Raw genomic sequence first — 16,802 nt, 5'->3', positions numbered from 1 at the left:
AGCTTCACATAGTAGGGCAATGATGTCAAAACATAGAATGGTGGTGTCAATCACCCTGATTCTATGCTAGCTATGAAAAATTGGTTCATGCAAGGGTTACTAGCATGTCCTTCAGTCTTAATTGTCAACTGTAGTAATCAATAACTTTTATTTCTTTATCTTTTTATTTTTTTCTCCTGACTTGCCAACTATTCATATATAATTTTATTCATCTTTTTAAAGTAAATTTTACTCATCTTCCACTTTAGTTTTTCCTCCATCATACTGATAATCCTGTATCCACTCTCTCTATACATCATGTCCCCTGGATCTTTTTCAAATGCCATCTTTAGCTTACTTTTGCTACCACAGGTAGTTTATGTTTTTAACACTATTCACTGGCATACCACCTTTTGTTTGTCAATTTGTCAATTAAGAAGACTACATATAAGATTCCAAAATCTAATAACTGGGTTGGCTCAAGATAAGGAATTTAAAAGGAGTCTGGAGAGTAAATATTAAAGTGGCCAGAGTTTAAAGCCACAACAATGCAGCTTCATCCTCTTACTTTATCTAGAGATATTTCCAGGCCTGTGACTCTTGGTACTTAATGCTCTGTACCAATGGGGACTAGCTTCCCTTTTGTACTTTGTTTCATGGTTCTCTTTCAGATGGCTTGCCTAATTGAACTTCTGCCTTTTACTTCGAGATCCCTTGTAGTTTATTTATGTATTGTGAAACTGCATAAATATCTCAAAGTGAATTCACAAGAAGCCAGGGGTCACTCAGTGTTCCCGTCTTAAAAATTGTTTTATAAGGTATACTTGAAGAGGCATCACCATTTCTCTTCATCAGTTAGTTAACACTCCTTCAGAATCTTGCTACTGCACTGAGAATAATAGCCCTCAGTAGTGGAAGAAAAACAAAACAAGGTGATTTAGAACTATTATGCCAAGAATATAATGATGCCAGCAAGACCAGGTGGAGTGGAGCAGGGTAAATGCCATTGTAGTCATTTGTCCACCTCTAGCTCCTTTGCTTGCTGGTCCCAGTCCCACCCGCCCCCGCCATGCTCTCTGCTCTTGCCTTGCCAGGCTGGGACCACTCTCTGCTGCAGCTTCAGCACCTAGGCCCCCATATCAATGCTAAAATAGCTGTGCCCAGGGCTTCTGGAGGAATTGGGCAGCCCTTTTCACTTCTCCAGAACAATAGCCCTTTCGTGAGCCACCTGACACGCTACAATATTGCTCATATACCAGGAGTGGCCACAGATCTGAGCCACATAGAAACCAGAATGACTGTGAAAGGCTACCTTAGACCTGAGAAGCTGGCAAATTCCCTGAAAGGTTCTGATAGGTGGTTATTCCAGCTGGCGTCCCAACAAAATCAGGCATAACATAGGATAACCTGTTCAACACCAATGATACTGTTAGAGAAGACCGGAAAAAAACCCAAGCCATGCTTAGAGAAAGGGAGTTACATTTTATTAAGGGCAGGGCCAGAGAAAAATGTGCCTTTCAAATTCTGGGCCCCCCCACATGGAGGAAACCTTTTCTATTTATACTTTTCCTAGCTCTTTTGTCTCCTAAATTTGGAATGAGACTTCCGGGCCTTCTGGGAAAGAAGGCCTATGTGCTGGGAAGGGGCCATAAGACCATATCTCAAGGCCTGGCCTGGTGTCAGCACTGACAACTCTGTCTGGGGCATAGTCCACGGCCTCACTGGAATGGGAGTAGTCTTATTTTCCTTATTATTTAAGCAAGCAAGTGTTTACAGAAGCCAAAATAGCAAGGTTAAAATTTCAAACAGCAGTTTTTATATAAGATGGATGCTTCATTCCCCACTGGTTTTATGTACATGAGTCAAATCATTGACTCTTTTGGGTCATTGTTGGTGAGGGAGTTATATTGACCCATGAGGACTATAAGCTTGATAGAATTAATTCTCTGCTGAATAAAGTCAGTGGGCCTGTGTATAAGATAAGGGCCCGGAATGAGGGCCAGGACTAATTTGTAGAGGGTCCGAAGAGTCTTGGACTCTCTATTTTGCCTGGGCTGTTTTAAGCCAGATGTGATGAAGCCATGTCAGGATCCCGTTGACCTTGACTAAAGTGGGGGTGGTCCTTTCCAGGTAGGAGTCAGTTCTTGTGTGGCAAATTTCTTTACCCAGAGTCACCAGAGTGGAGGGATGGACGGGATCAGAAGTTGGTATAGGCAGAGTACCTTGGACATGCTTCTGGACTGCTTTCTGAGTGGACTATAAAGCCTGTAAGAACTTGAGTAAAGATTGGTTATGGATTTCAGCTTTTCTAGATTGGGTTTCCATGTAATCTGGTGAGGTGGGTAGGTCAGGGTCTGGAAGAGTCACTAGAATCTGTAGAGGCCCCACTGGTTTTAGGGCAGCCTCCCGGGCTGCTTCATCTGCAGCCTCGTTCCCTCTTGCTTCTGGGGAGTCCCCTTGTCTCACATAGGTAGAGATGGAAAGACTTAATTACATCTGGTAGCGCTAGTTGGCCCATCGTCCTTGCTCTGCTCATATCTATTTAACTGCCTAATATATTACCTCAAGGATCCTGGTTCTGAATTCTTTTAGGGAAAATGGACATCAGTGGGCTCTTCTAGCTACTTCCTGCTGAGGCAGGTCAGAAGTTTCTCTCAGAGCCAAGAGATCCTTGCTGTCTGTCAGAGGGACAATGAGGCCTGGGCACAGAAGGAGGTGGGCTTGTGACCTGGCAGAGACAAACTAACAAATGGTCTGGTGGAAGGGAAAGAAAACCTTTCAGTTTTAATAACTTCTATTGAAATATAATTTTTCTCCTCAAAATTACCCCCATGTTTATCAAAAGAGCCAAATCAAGACTAATTTATCTATTGTATTTAAATTGGCCTGATTGTTTGCATAAACATAACAAGAATGGTAACTGACTACCTTTGCCGGAATTTCATGATTGAGTGTGCCCTGTAGGACCAGGACGCCACACCATCCAGCAGCCATTAGGCCTGCCTGCAGTATCTGTTGAGTTAGGTGAAGTCCTCACCTGTAGTGGCTCTACCCGGGTCCATGCCCTAGTCTTCAAGGCCCATCTCAGCCCTTCTATTCGTCACGGTTCAGAGTGTGTGGGGGTCCCACAGGGATGCAGAGGCGCCCTTATTGCTCCCCTTCTACTCTGACCAGCCGCCAGTGATGGTAGGGTATGGGCCTGATGCTCCAGCACCAGCTATTTTCAGGGCTACCAAGCAGGATACCAGGCTTTCTCCATGGCACTCTTAATAGCTTCAAGTCTTCAGAGTTCAGGCAGGGCTCTTTAAAACATGATACTCCAGTCAAAGCTTCTGGTTAATAAAACCACTATTGGAAACCAGTCTTATTGAATTTATGCAAAGAAATGTATTGCCATGATTTATTTATTAAGTATTGCCAAATTTCGAAGGAATTGTATAAGGAGAAAAATATACTGACCTACTTTAAGATAGAATTTTCCTTGCCAGTCCTTTTTATGGACTTTCCAAAGTAATATTTTCTGAATGTATTATAACAAACAGTAACTGTTAGATTTCTTTTATCAGTCCCCCCTAAGTACTTTGGCATAACTATTTACCCTCTGTTTAGGGAGGCAGAATGTAAATTATTTACTCTTCATGGCTTACTGGCCGGTATTATTTGACTTCCTTTCAACATTTCTCTTATCCTTCTTATTACATACACAACCTTTATAAATTTTACACTTCCAAATTAGCCTTCAAACCTTCTTTCTATGTCCTTTAAAACTGCATAACCATGCCTCAGATCTTCTACTCAGTATTCCTTATTTTTTGAAACCTCAATCCTTTAATGATTCCTAAAAAGTAAACAGCCAGAATTTCTTATATTAACATTTATGGCTTAGATCTTCTGTGATAAAACTAAGAATAGGTAAAAATATTTTTTGAGAGACAGAGATTTTTAAAACTTAAACTAGTTGTAACATTAAAGATATTATATCTTAAAGTTCCTTTGCTAAATATTCCGCCACCACCCAAGAAGTACCCAGTCACCCCGCCTTTCCTGGCTCAGACAATGAGATTTTCTTTATGTGTATTGGAAGGGTTAAAAAGAAGAAAACAGGACAGAGGAAGATCCACTGTGTTTTGTAGAAAGCCTTGAGTCCAGCATAATTCAGATAAGAAACCAAGGATGCCAGCAGAGCAGGTTGTAGCCAGCAAATTTAACAAAAACCTATCTCTCCCTGCCGACGCGCCCCCCCCCCCACTTTTCTGCACTAACCATTTACTCTGTCCTTAGCAAGGGAAATAAGGCAAGCGGTCTGAGATCCTGTATAACCAGGCTTTTTACACTTAAGGAACAGCTGCTCTCCCTTCCAGATTTCCCTTCTTAACTCCAAGGCTCCAGAAGATCTCAAATATTCCTCCTCCTTCACCACTTCTGATATCTCCAACCATCCCCCTGTCCCCCAGCCTAGGGCTTCTCTATCTCAGCAGGCTGAGAGTGAATTCCACCACCTCTACCCTTTCTCACACATGCTCCAGAGCAGTTTTCAGCTCTCTTCCTCCCCCAGAGACCTACTGTAAATCTATCAGGAAGGGCAGGCAGGTCGCAGTTCTCGGGACCATGTGATTCACTGTTTGCTAGCAGGGCTGAAAAAGGCAGCCTACAAAGCAGTTAATTATGACTAATCTTAACCCAACAAGCCTTTGTTTAAACTTCTCTGGATTGGCAACCTTCACAAATTTTATACCTTTAAATTAACCCTAGAATTCCAAAATTTTAAACTAACACAGCAAAATTATAAATCAAGGAAAAGCAATTACAAGTTCTCTACTGTCTTCCCCCTAAAGCAGGGTTTGCATTATCTTTCACACAGACTCTCACACTTACATTTATACACCAGACAGTCTGAGTTTCTTACTTCTACCGGATATTTACTCAGAGTTTAAACAGTCCACCTGATTCCTGATTAATTGTCTGAGGAAGTCATTGACTTCCGGGGAGGTAATCAAGCTCCTCCTCCACTCACTCGGAGTGGGCCTGACTGTTAGGGCCCCTACCTTACCGATTCTGTCGAAAGGTCCAGAAGTGTCCGTCTACTCTCTCCAGATGCCGGCCAGGTCCTAGGCTAAGGTCCGGGAGTTCCCAGAGTCCCCTGGTTCAATTTTGCTAAATCAGCAGAGCGGTGCCTCCCGGAGGCCTGTCCTGTTCCCCCAGGTCCCAAACCCGGTCCACTCACCAGAGGCCAAAAGGCCAGCATGTTTGGCCTTCTTCTGGGTCAGGGAACCATTATGTTACAGAAAACTGGGGGAAAAAAGCCATGCTTAGAGAAAGGGAGTTACATTTTATTAAGGGCAGGGCCAGAGAAAAATGTGCCTTTCAAATTTTGGGCCCCCCCACATGGAGGAAACCTTTTCTATTTATACTTTTCCTAGCTCTTTTGTCTCCCAAATTTGGAATGAGACTTCCGGGCCTTCTGGGAAAGAAGGCCTATGTGCTGGGAAGGGGCCATGAGACCATATCTCAAGGCCTGGCCTGGTGTCAGCACTGACAACTCTGTCTGGGGCATAGTCCACGGCCTCTCTGGAATGGGATTAGTCTTATTTTCCTTATTATTTAAGCAAGCAAGTGTTTACAGAAGCCAAAATAGCAAGGTTAAAATTTCAAACAGCAGTTTTTATATAAGATGGATGCTTCAATACAATTGTGGTCACCTTGACTGCTGCTTGTGCCCAGCATTGCACTGAGGCTGTGATCTGCATCATTTCAAATTCAGGTAACTCCACCATCCCATCACATCATAAGGTTTCAAGAAACATGGAATGTACAATGCCAGTAAGACCTCTGGGGTAACAACCCTGGACGATGTCAGAGCCAACACTTTCATCGCAGAACTAAAAGGTTTGGATCCAGCTGGAGTCAATGTTACTGTCTTTGACAATCATGCTGGAAAGACCATCATCCCCTGATCTCTCAGTGCACTGCCAAGGTGGACTTTCCCCAGGACCAGCTGACAACCTTCACTGGCCAGAATTGCAGTGGTCAAAGCTAAAGCTGGAACAGGCTCTGCCACCCTGTCCATATCTTTTCCCTTGTAGATGCAATCAACAGAAAAGAAGGAACTGTCGAATGTTCCTTTGTTAAGTCCCAAGAAATGTACTGTCCCTATTTCTCTACACCAAAGCTACTGGGGGAAAAGGGCATCAAGAAGGATGTAAGCATTGGCAAAATCATCCTTTTCAAAGAGAAGATGATAGCTGTAGTCATTCCTGAGCTGAAAGCCTCAATAAAGAAAGGAGAAGAGTTTTGAAAGAACCTAAAATGAGAAAGCAGTTAGTGAGCAATTCATTTCCTTAACTTATTAAAGCACCATGTCATTTCTGATATCTTTGTGTTTCAATTTGCTTTGATGAGTACTGTATTCACATTACCATCTCTTCCAAATTGTAGATCAGTCCACTGGTGCCTCAATAAACACGGGCTTTGATTTTCTCTTAAAACAAAAAAGAAAGAAAATACACTGATGACAGTTAAGGTACACAATGCTGATTAATTCTTGCTAATGGAACAAACATCAGTGGCAACTTGAGCCTGATAAGTGTGTATGAAAGAAACAGCATTGTCTTGGTCACCACATAATGTGCTGAAGAGTAAGGAAGAAAGTTGCGACTTTTACAATCTCTTAGCACCTGCTTTGATACAGCTACTTGCAGTAGAAGTGAGGCCTGAGAAGATGATGGTGCTCAGATGCTTCCTGAAGTTTAACTTGCACATGAATCAGTACGGATCTGTTAAACTAGAGATTCTAATTCAGTAGGTCTGGGGAGAGGTCAGGGATCTGCATTTCTAGTGAACTCCTAGGTGAATCCAGTACTCCTGGCATCATTCATATAGCAAGGATTGAGAGCAGTAGGGATTGAATCTACTGAATGAGCAGATGGGGAGAGGAGGGAGGGATGGGACTTACAGAAAGAGAATAGGAGATAAATAGGAGATGGGGACTTACAGAAAGATTCTGATGAGGCAAGCAAGACCTGGAAGGCTTACTCTTTCTCTGCAGTACCCCTTTCTCAGGACTTCTCAAGTACTTAGAAAGTGTAGTAATTCAAAACTATATAGTGCTATTTGATGATTATCCTGGAAATTGGTGAAGGAGCTGACATTTGTATCTAGGTTGGGCAGGGGTAGAAACGAGTATTTGACTAGTTGTAGAACCCCTTAAAGAGAAGAACAGAAGCAGCAAGGGCTTTAGACTATGAAGAATCATGGAATTAGTTTCAAACAAAGTTTACCTAAATCTCCCAGGGACTAGCTGATACCTGGATTATCCCATCTAATAAAAGAGTAATATGCAAATTGACCATACTGCTGCTACACCCACAAGCCACGCCTACCAGCCAATCAGGAGTGAGTATGCAAATTAACCCAACCAAGATGGCTGCGGCCACGGAATGAGCAGGAGGCTTGGGTTTCCCTGGTGATGAAGGAAGCCAAGTTTCCTGCACACCCTGGCTGGCCCAGACCTCTGCTCAAGGCTACAAAGTTTCAATTATAGAATATAAATAAATCCCAGATACCAGGGCCTCTGCTTGGGTCACTGGGTGGCATGGGCAGCCTGCAAACCACCACAGGCCCCTCGTCCAGGCTGTCCCATGCCCCAAGGGAAACCCCACCATGATCCAGGATAACCTTCAGGGCAAACCAGCCAGCCCCCACCCGTGTACCAGGCCTCTATCATATCTAATAAAAGAGTAATATGCAAATTGATCATCACTACAACACACAAGATGGCTGCCCCCTTGTGAACACAAGATGGCCACCACAAGATGGCCAGCAGGGGAGGGCAGTTGGGAGGGATCAGGCCAGCAGGGGAGGGCAGTAATGAGTGATCAGGCCAGCAAGGGAGTGCAGTTGGGAGGGACCAGGCCTGCAAGGGAGGGCAGTAGGGGGCAATCAAGCCTGCAGGGGAGGGCAGTTAGGGGTGACCAGGCTGGCAGAGGAGGGAAGTTGGGGGCAACCAGGTCTGCAGGGAAGAGCAGTTGGGGGGAAACCAGGCCTGCAGTGGAGAGCAGTTGGTGGGGGGGGGGGCCCAGGCCTGCAGGGGAGGGCAGTTACGGGTGACCAGGCCTTCAGGGGAGGGCAGTTAGGGGCAATCAGGCTGTCAGGGTAGCAGTTAGGCATCAATCAGGCTGGCAGGGGAGTGGTTAGGGGGTGATCAGGAAGGCAGGCAGGCGAGCAGTTGGGAGCCAGCAGTCCTGGATTGTGAGAGGGATGTCCTACTGACTGTTTAGGCCCAATCCTGGTGGGACCCCTGATCTCTGTGTCCTTCTCTCCATCCACCATGGCCCAAGTTTAACACCTGATCATCACCGGAAGTCAGACATCCCTCGAGGGGTCCCAGATTGGAGAAGGTGCAGGCTGGGCTGAGAGACACCCCCCATGCACAAATTTCATGCACTGGGCCTCTAGTAATAATATAATACTTATAGGGAGAAACCAAGATGGTGGCACAGGTAAACATCTGAACTTACTGCCTCGCACAACCACTTCAAAACTACAACTAAAAGACAAAACGGACATCATCCAGAACCACAGAAAGGCTGGCTGAGTGGAAATTCTACAACTAGAAGGGAAGAGAAAAGCACACTGAGACTCAGAGGAGCTGCGGAAGTAAAGTGCAGAGGTACAGAGGCACGCATGGAGCGGGCTGGCAACTGAGTACACGGCTGGCTTTCTCAATAGGGAGGGAGACACAAGCTCCCAACTGCTCTGAACTACAGTTCCAGGTGAGACTCTGGGAAACCAGACTCATACGGGGAGAAACTGGACTGTCTGGCAGCGGGTGGAACTCGAGGGTGGCTTTCTCTCAGAGGTGCTTACAGAGATTACCAAGGGACATTGAGACCCGGAGGCCTCTTAGGGCAGGGCTAACGGGAAGCCATTGCTGTTTGCTCCAACCTGAGACTCCACCCCATCCAAGCTGTGCACAGAGGCTTTTGCATATGAATGGCCTGGTCCTTTGAAATCTAAACTTACCTAACAGACTGCAGCTGAGTCAGAGAGACCAAGAACATCCAAAACAAGACCCAAGGACACACAGCAGCTTGCATTGCTTCACAGATGGGCCTTATCTGGGTACCTCCAAAACCCAAACAAAAAAGAGGAATCTGCAGATCTCTCCATAGCTCCTGCTGGGTGGCCTCAGGCAGAGGCTAAATTAGCACCTCCTTGGAGATCCAAGAGCCAGTGTACCCAGGGGTCAGAGTGGGACCATCCAGATTACCACTCCTCAGATCCATAAGGGACACACTCAGGGGGCAGACTCAGTGAGCACTGAAGCCCCACTGAAGCAAGTCTTGCCTCATAAGGGTGTCTCCAGGCCAGAAGTTTTCCCATCATAGACACAGCTGATCCTCGCAGCCAATTGGCCTGGAGGTCAATTCCTCCCAGTGATACCAACAACTATCAAGACTTAACTACAACAAGGCTGTGCACACAGTCCACAAAGGGGTGCACCAAGAGTGTCCACCTCAGGTAACTGTGGAGGCTGAGCCACTGGGCCCTATAGGACACCCAGCACACAAAGCCACTCTATCAACTCAGGGAAGCAGCCAAAATGTGGAGACAAAGAAACAGGTCACAAATGAAAGAAATGGAGTAAAGCAAACTACTGGATATAGAGTTCAAAACCACGGTTATAAGGTTTTTCAAGAATTTTCTAGAAAAGGCCAATAAATTTAGTGAGACCCTTGAGGATATGAAAAAGGACCAACTAGAAATTAAGCATACAGTGACTGAAATAAAAAATAATATACAGAGATCCAACAGCAGACTAGAGGATCACAAGAATCAAGTCAACGATTTGAAATACAAAGAAGCAAAAAATACCCAACTGGAAAAGCAAAAAGAAAAAATAATCCAAAAATATGAAGATAGTGTAAGGAGCCTCTGAGACAATTTCAAGCATACCAACATCCAAATTATGGGGGTGCCAGAAGCAGAGAGAGAGCAATATACTGAAAACCTATTTGAAGAAATAAAGACAGAAAACTTCCCCCACCTGGTGTAAGAAATAGACTTACAAGTCCAGGAAGTGCAAAGAACCCAAACAAAAGAAATCCAAAGAGGACCATAGCAATAGACATCATAATTAAAATGCCAAGAGCAAAAGAAAAAGAGAGAATATTAAAAGCAGCGAGAAAAACAGTTACCTACAAGGGAGCACCCATATTATTGTCAGCTGATTTCTCAACAGAAACTATGCAGGCCAGAAGGGAGTGGCAAGGAATATTCAAAGTGATGAATAGCAAGAACCTACAACCAAAATTACTCTGCCCAGCAAAGTTATCATTCAAAATTGAAGGTCAGATAAAGAGCTTCACAGATAAGAAAAAGCTAAAGGAGATCATCACTGCCAAACCAGTATTATATGAAATGCTGAAAGGTATTCTTTAAGAAGAGGAAGAAGAAAAAAGTAAACATAAAAATTATGAACAAATACATATCTATCAACAAGTGAACCTAAAAATCAAGTGAATAAAAAATCTGATGAACAGAATAAACTGGTGAATATAATAGAATCAGGGGCATAGAAAGGGAGTGGACTGACAATTCTCGGGGGGGAAGGGGTGTGGGGGGTGCGGGAAGATATTGGACAAAAATCTACACCTATCTATGAGGACAGTGGCAGGGGGTAAGGGCAGGGGGTGGGGTGGGAACCGGGTGGAGGGGAGCTATGGGGGGAAAAAGAGGAACAACTGTAATAATCTGAACCATAAAGATTTAATAAAAATAATAATTATTATAATTAGTGCTTTCCATATGCCAGACATTGCACATTATATAAATTACCTCATGAATCCTCAACACCAACTCAAACATGTAGTTATCATCCCATTTTATAAAGGAGGGAACTGAGGTTAATGGCATGCCCAGAACCATACAGTCAGTAGGTTCCAGAGTGAGTATCTTAGCCATGGTCTGGCCAAATCAAAAGCAATCTCTAGTCTTGTTTACCAAAGAGCCCTTAGCACCAAAACTTTCTCAAGTAATAAACCAGACAAAACCAAGTATAATTTATTTCAAGATCTTCATGATGATTTTCTTTTTTAACATCTCCTAAAATTTTCAAGTTCCCTAGATTGATTTACAAAGGACATTTTAATTTTGGGCAGATATAATCCCCTTTTGCTCACATTTATAGAATTATTTTAATCCCTGGGGGGAGGGGTGAAACAGTAGGATAAGAAAAAGTTGAAAGAAAAAGATTCAGGGAATGACAAACAACACTGGTCTCCATATAGTTCTGATATTTCCACCTATATTTGTTTGGACCTAAATTAGCTGACATTCAAATTTGACAGACTGCTGACAAATCATACAATACTACTGACTCACTTTACAGACACATTTTAAAAGGTGAAATCTAGAGGTGAGAGCTACACTGAAATACAGTTCCTAAGAGGATCATTTTTCCACTAGCCTCAGTCCCCCAGCATTGCTGACATTTAAGACCACCTTTTGGAAATTCCAGAGAGAAATTGCTTAACTGCATTCTTTTCCTTGGAAGTGTGAGTATAAATTGCTCCAGGTACCCTTTCTACTTAATCCTTTTTTTAAAAAAATATATTTTATTGATTTTTTACAGAGAGGAAGAGAGAGGGATAGAGAGTTAGAAACATCGATGAGAGAAAAACATCGATCAGCTGCCTCTTGCACACTCCCTACTGGGGATGTGCCCGAAACCAAGGTACATGTCCTTGACCGGAATCGAATCTGGGACCCTTGAGTCTGAAGGCCAACGCTCTATCCACTGAGCCAAACCAGTTTTGGCTACTTAAACCTTTTTTAAAATGTTAGCCTTTCCTTCAATTAACTTTGAGCCATCACTATATTTGAGATGTATAAATTTGGGGTTCACTTTTCACCATTGATAACGTGAATCCTTCAGGCCACAAAGAAAGGAGGGTCCCACACTTGCTGATGAAAGAGAACTTTCTTACACTACAGACATAGTCCCTATCAGGAGAACACTGGGAAGGGCTTCCAGCCACAAGTTTGAGACTGTCTATGTTACAAAAAATGAACACATGGGAAAGAATACAGCAGTGCCAATCATCATGGATGAAGCTATTTTTGAGATGAGAAACTGACCATGTTGCTGTCTAATTTGGCAAGGGGCGGGGGGGGAGGAGTCAGGGTGTTCTATGCAGGCATTTATCAGAATTTTTCTGCCTAGTCACAATTGCCTTCATTCAAATGTCCAAGGGTAAAGGTCTCTTTGAAAACTCACCAAGAAGTGAACAAAGATGGCTTTAGAGTAAAATCTAAAGTGACAGAGGAGGCTTAGCTAACGAGCTCCAAAGAGAGTGATGGAAAGGGTGAACAATTATCCGTGGTGATTCCTGATGGCCACTGTGCTACGCCAGCACGGCCATGGGTGAACCTGAGTGGGAGCGGTGAAGGATTGAGAAAAGACAGACAAGAGAATGAAACCTAGGTCTCGGTGGGGCGCTGTCCTCTCTGATGGAGAGCCTCTCTGATGGAGAGCTAGTGACAGTGCCACAGACTACAAGCCGTGTCTTTATTTTATAGCCAGGTTCCACGAGGCAAAGTAAGGGTGTGGTCAAGATGTTTACAACATTCTGGTGGGTTTCGATCCTACTCAATTACATGCACCTGATCAAGCTTTGTTTACTTGCAGCCTATATCACTTAGGCACGTGGGGCCACATGTTCGGACCCTAGGTTCACGCTTACAACTACAGCTGTTGGCTATAATTGTGCTGGGAGGGCTCTTCCCTCCAAGCTGGGACTTGCACGTGGCAATGAGAGGACTGTGCCCTCTCATTAGTCCGAAGCTTGAACCTGTCCAAATACTGTAGCCGCTCTCCACAGGACATGATTCAATCTCTGCTCTAACTTCCATTGGCTTGTGTTGAAGTCAACAGCTAAGTCATGATTTAACACTAATCAGCTTCCAGCTCCACCAAGCATAATATAACCTTCTCATCACACCTAACTATTCAGTTATTCAGGGTAACCGTTTTTCAGGCTTCCCTCTCCCCCACCCCACCCCCATTTCAAATCAGCCCTCAACTGTGGCGCACACCAAGAGAGATGTAAAAATGATGTATCATGGTGATGGTGGTCAAGGATAACTGAAATACCATCAGGATGAGAATATGTTGGTAGGTGTGCACTTGCTTCAGAGTAACCAAAAGCTTCAATTTATATTTGTAGAAACAAAAAAATGAAAATTTTAAATGCAGTCATGAGGTGATTGAAGTGCTTATATTCCACAAAGCTGTAAGTGAATACACATAAAATATAAATATGAAGGAAAATCTGATCCTATAAGTGACTGTTATTAAGGAAATAGAGGCTTGAAAAAGATGGAAAAGGCATTTAAATTTAGTCCCACTGGAATATTCTAATTTTCCCTATATTCCTACCTCCTGGGCATCTGATTCATACTTCTTTCATTACAATAAACATATTTATTTAAAACTAATCATCCTTCAACTCCACTGGCCTCTTGTGTTTTCACTTTTATGATTTATTTTCTTTCTTTGTGGGTGAGTAAATTATAGGTACTACTGTGAAACAATTACCTTGAAGTCAAAACATCAACACATAATGTGAATAGTGAATGTGCTACTACTGACTTAAATCTAACTGATTCAATAATATCATACATTTTTTAAATTGGAAAACACATTAGGAAATGATGGAATTTAGCTTTTTGAAGGTGGGATTCTTTATTTTCATCAATGTTCTTTTTTTTTCTTAAAAAACAAACAAACAGAAATAGCAAATAATTAGTCACAATTATCTGTGATATTTCTAAGCCAAGAGCAATGCAACAAGAAAACTCAATAATGCAATACACACTATACCATAACCTGGATCTCTCTGGGACATGATTAATTATCATAAACAGCAGGCAAGCCTCATTATATCATGGTTTTGCTCTCATCAAAATATTTCTAGCATAGACCTCAAAAATGGAATAAAAAAAGTAAACCACTGAAGTATTCTTTGTTTCTAACTTCCTATGTATTTTGCCAACCTTATCTATTACAATGAAAAAAAGTTGATGGATATTTATAATCTTTTAATGATTATTTCATCAATGTTTTCCCATCCATTCTTATTTCTTCTCCAAGAGTAAACGGTTCTAACCAGTGTGTGTCTGATGCCATCCCAGTGCTGAAAGGCTGCAGTGTAGGAAGACCTTTCTAGGATCTGGGAAGAGAAGCAGGACTCAAAGAGCAAAACAAAATGGCTTGTCCCTGATGGAGGGAACCTTCTCTATATGGATGGTGACCTGGATTCAGAATAACTAGAGAACACCTCCCCAGTGTGTATCTAAATAATGGGTAGAAGATTGACATTGACCAGAAGCTACTGTGACAATGACAAGATTGGTGAATTGAACAATGTATGAGATTGCTTGGCTTATTCATGAAAACAGTAAATTATCCCTGTTTAGTCCCTAACTGATTAAGTCCCCTCTGGTTTATCCCAAAGCACTGAACTTTAGTAGTTGTACATCTCAACTGCTAAGTAAATGTAGAGATGGTGTCCTTGCTGACAGACTGTGTGCAGACAACCTGTCATTTACTCCTCTTTATTCTCTTAAGAGACCTTCAAAGTCTGGAACATGCTCCTCCTCCCCATCTCTGCTATACCCTCTACTTCCCATCATGACTCATTTGTACTTTTCTGATGAGGTTCCCAGTCTCTTCCATCCAACCTTTTCAAGCCTCTATTTTCACATTGCAGCCCCCCTTTTCTGGCTTGATTGATTCAAATAGAACTGATTTCTTCCTTTACTACAGGGTCTAGGAAATGACTCCTTTCTGCCTCTCCTTGGCTGCACAACTCATATAGATTCACACAGAGTTCTGTGACTCAAATTTTCAATTTTCATGGAGCTCTTATATTGTGGGATAGAGTTAGGACCCCTAGACTTTGATACCTGGAGGTCCATGGATAAGGGTGACTGTTGTGACATGCTGCCCTATGTTAGGCTCAGGTGAAAGAGGGGATCTCTGGCTTTTGTGTGACACTATTGTGCAGGGTCAACGAAGTCATTGTTTCTAAGAGATCTCAAATAAATTATCTTGAGCTAGGAACTCTTTTTCTCTTACTACTTCTCAGATATGGGTCTATTTCAATCATTGTTTCTACATTTCTCTCTCTCTCTCTCTCTCTCTCTCTCTCTCTCTCTCTCTCTCTCACTCACACACACACACACACACCTTATTTGTCACCTCCCATTCCACTTCCAGCCAGATAATTTTTTGTAGATTTTCATTCAATGTTTAGTAATTGTTGAAATTCACCCTACTTTTTCCATCTTTAGGATGGATGCAGGTCCACAATCTCTTATCTCCAAACTTTGGGGCCAGTTGTTTTAAGGAATTCAGACTTTTTCAGATTTTTGAAGGGTACTATGTTACACATATTGTGAGATAACACCCAACAGGGTGTGTGGCTATTTAGTCACACTAAGTGGGATAAATAAAAAAATAAATAGCCTCAGATAAATTTGAAATTGGTTTGTTACAAACTTATGAAAATCAAAAAAAACTTTTGTATTGAGAGCTTTTCATTTTTTGAAAGTTAGGATTAAGGATAGCTAATCTATATTATGTTGTGCAAATTCTAGAAACAATTGACAGAAGAATGGAAAATTTTAGGAGAATTTGGCTTTTTGTTGTTAAAATGGTTTATTTTTCTAATTTTGGAGACAGTACACAGACAAGTTTGTAGGTAGTACAAAGAAGGATGGAGTCACTCAAGTAATCTGTTGAGAACAAGCCAGAAAAATGAAGTGAAAAAAGTGCAGAGGTTGCTAGAGTGAGGTTGGAGGAGGAAAAAAGCCCAAATTATTTATTTTTTAAATCCTCACCAAGGATATTATTTCCCATTGATTTTTAGAGAGTGTGGAAAGGATGGGGAGAGGCAGAGAGAAACATCCATATGAGAGAGACACATCACCGCACCTGCCCCTTCTGGGGCCTGGGATGGAGCCTGCAACCTACTAGTAAGTAAGTATTCTTGAAAGGAATCAAACCTGTGACGCTTCAGTCCCCACTCTATCCACTGAGCCAAACCGGCTATCGCAAGAAAGCCCAAATTAGAGGGAACAAAGATAAAGAAAAAAAAACATTGGCTGACTAGAAATGGAATTTATTAAAGGGCAGGTGGTAGAACTTGAAGAAAAATATTTATTTATAACTTAGAGGGCACAGTCAGTAAATTTCCTTACACATTATTTTCAAAAGAACATTATAAGCCCATGAACATAATTCCAGGTAAAAGAAAACCATCACAAGCCTGGCCATCCCTATTAATCATATTGGTTTTTAATTTTTCAGAGTTCCATTAGGAACCATTTTCAAGGAGAAGCACTTAAGCTGCTTCCTCCTTGGGAGGGTGGGAGGCCAAGAAGTCAGAGGTTAAGGAGCTCAGAGTGCTCTAGGCATTCTTTATTAATGGCAACAAATATCGTGATTGGCAGGTAGGGGGGAGTGACCAGTTCTCTAATTTCTAAATATAAGAAAACCATGGGTTTTTATTTCACTTTGGGTTGGTTCTTATTCTCAAGTAACTTGACACTGATTGTTTCTTACATGCAAAATGTTGCTTGGGTCAAAATGTGGTCAGCCCCATGGAAAGATGTGGTTAGAAGGAAATGGTTATTAACAAAAACTATGAAATCTTGTAGTGTCAAGAACTGTGTTTCATGAAAAGAGAGAAGGCATTTATTCCCTTCTTCAGATCTTAACCACTATTTTGGGTTTCTTACCAAATTTTCCAGATGGTGAA

General features: G+C 42.4%; 1 pseudogene; it reads left to right on the top strand.

Moving 5' to 3' along the window:
• Window positions 1–1,048: 1,048 nt before the first annotated feature.
• Window positions 1,049–6,289, top strand: LOC129148877 (malate dehydrogenase, mitochondrial-like; annotated as a pseudogene).
• Window positions 6,290–16,802: the final 10,513 nt, after the last annotated feature.

This window comes from Eptesicus fuscus, chromosome 1 (assembly GCF_027574615.1).
Source record: "Eptesicus fuscus isolate TK198812 chromosome 1, DD_ASM_mEF_20220401, whole genome shotgun sequence".
Taxonomy (NCBI): domain Eukaryota; kingdom Metazoa; phylum Chordata; class Mammalia; order Chiroptera; family Vespertilionidae; genus Eptesicus; species Eptesicus fuscus.
Note: the sequence above shows the minus strand (reverse complement) of the source record. Positions and strands in the feature narration are given on the sequence as shown.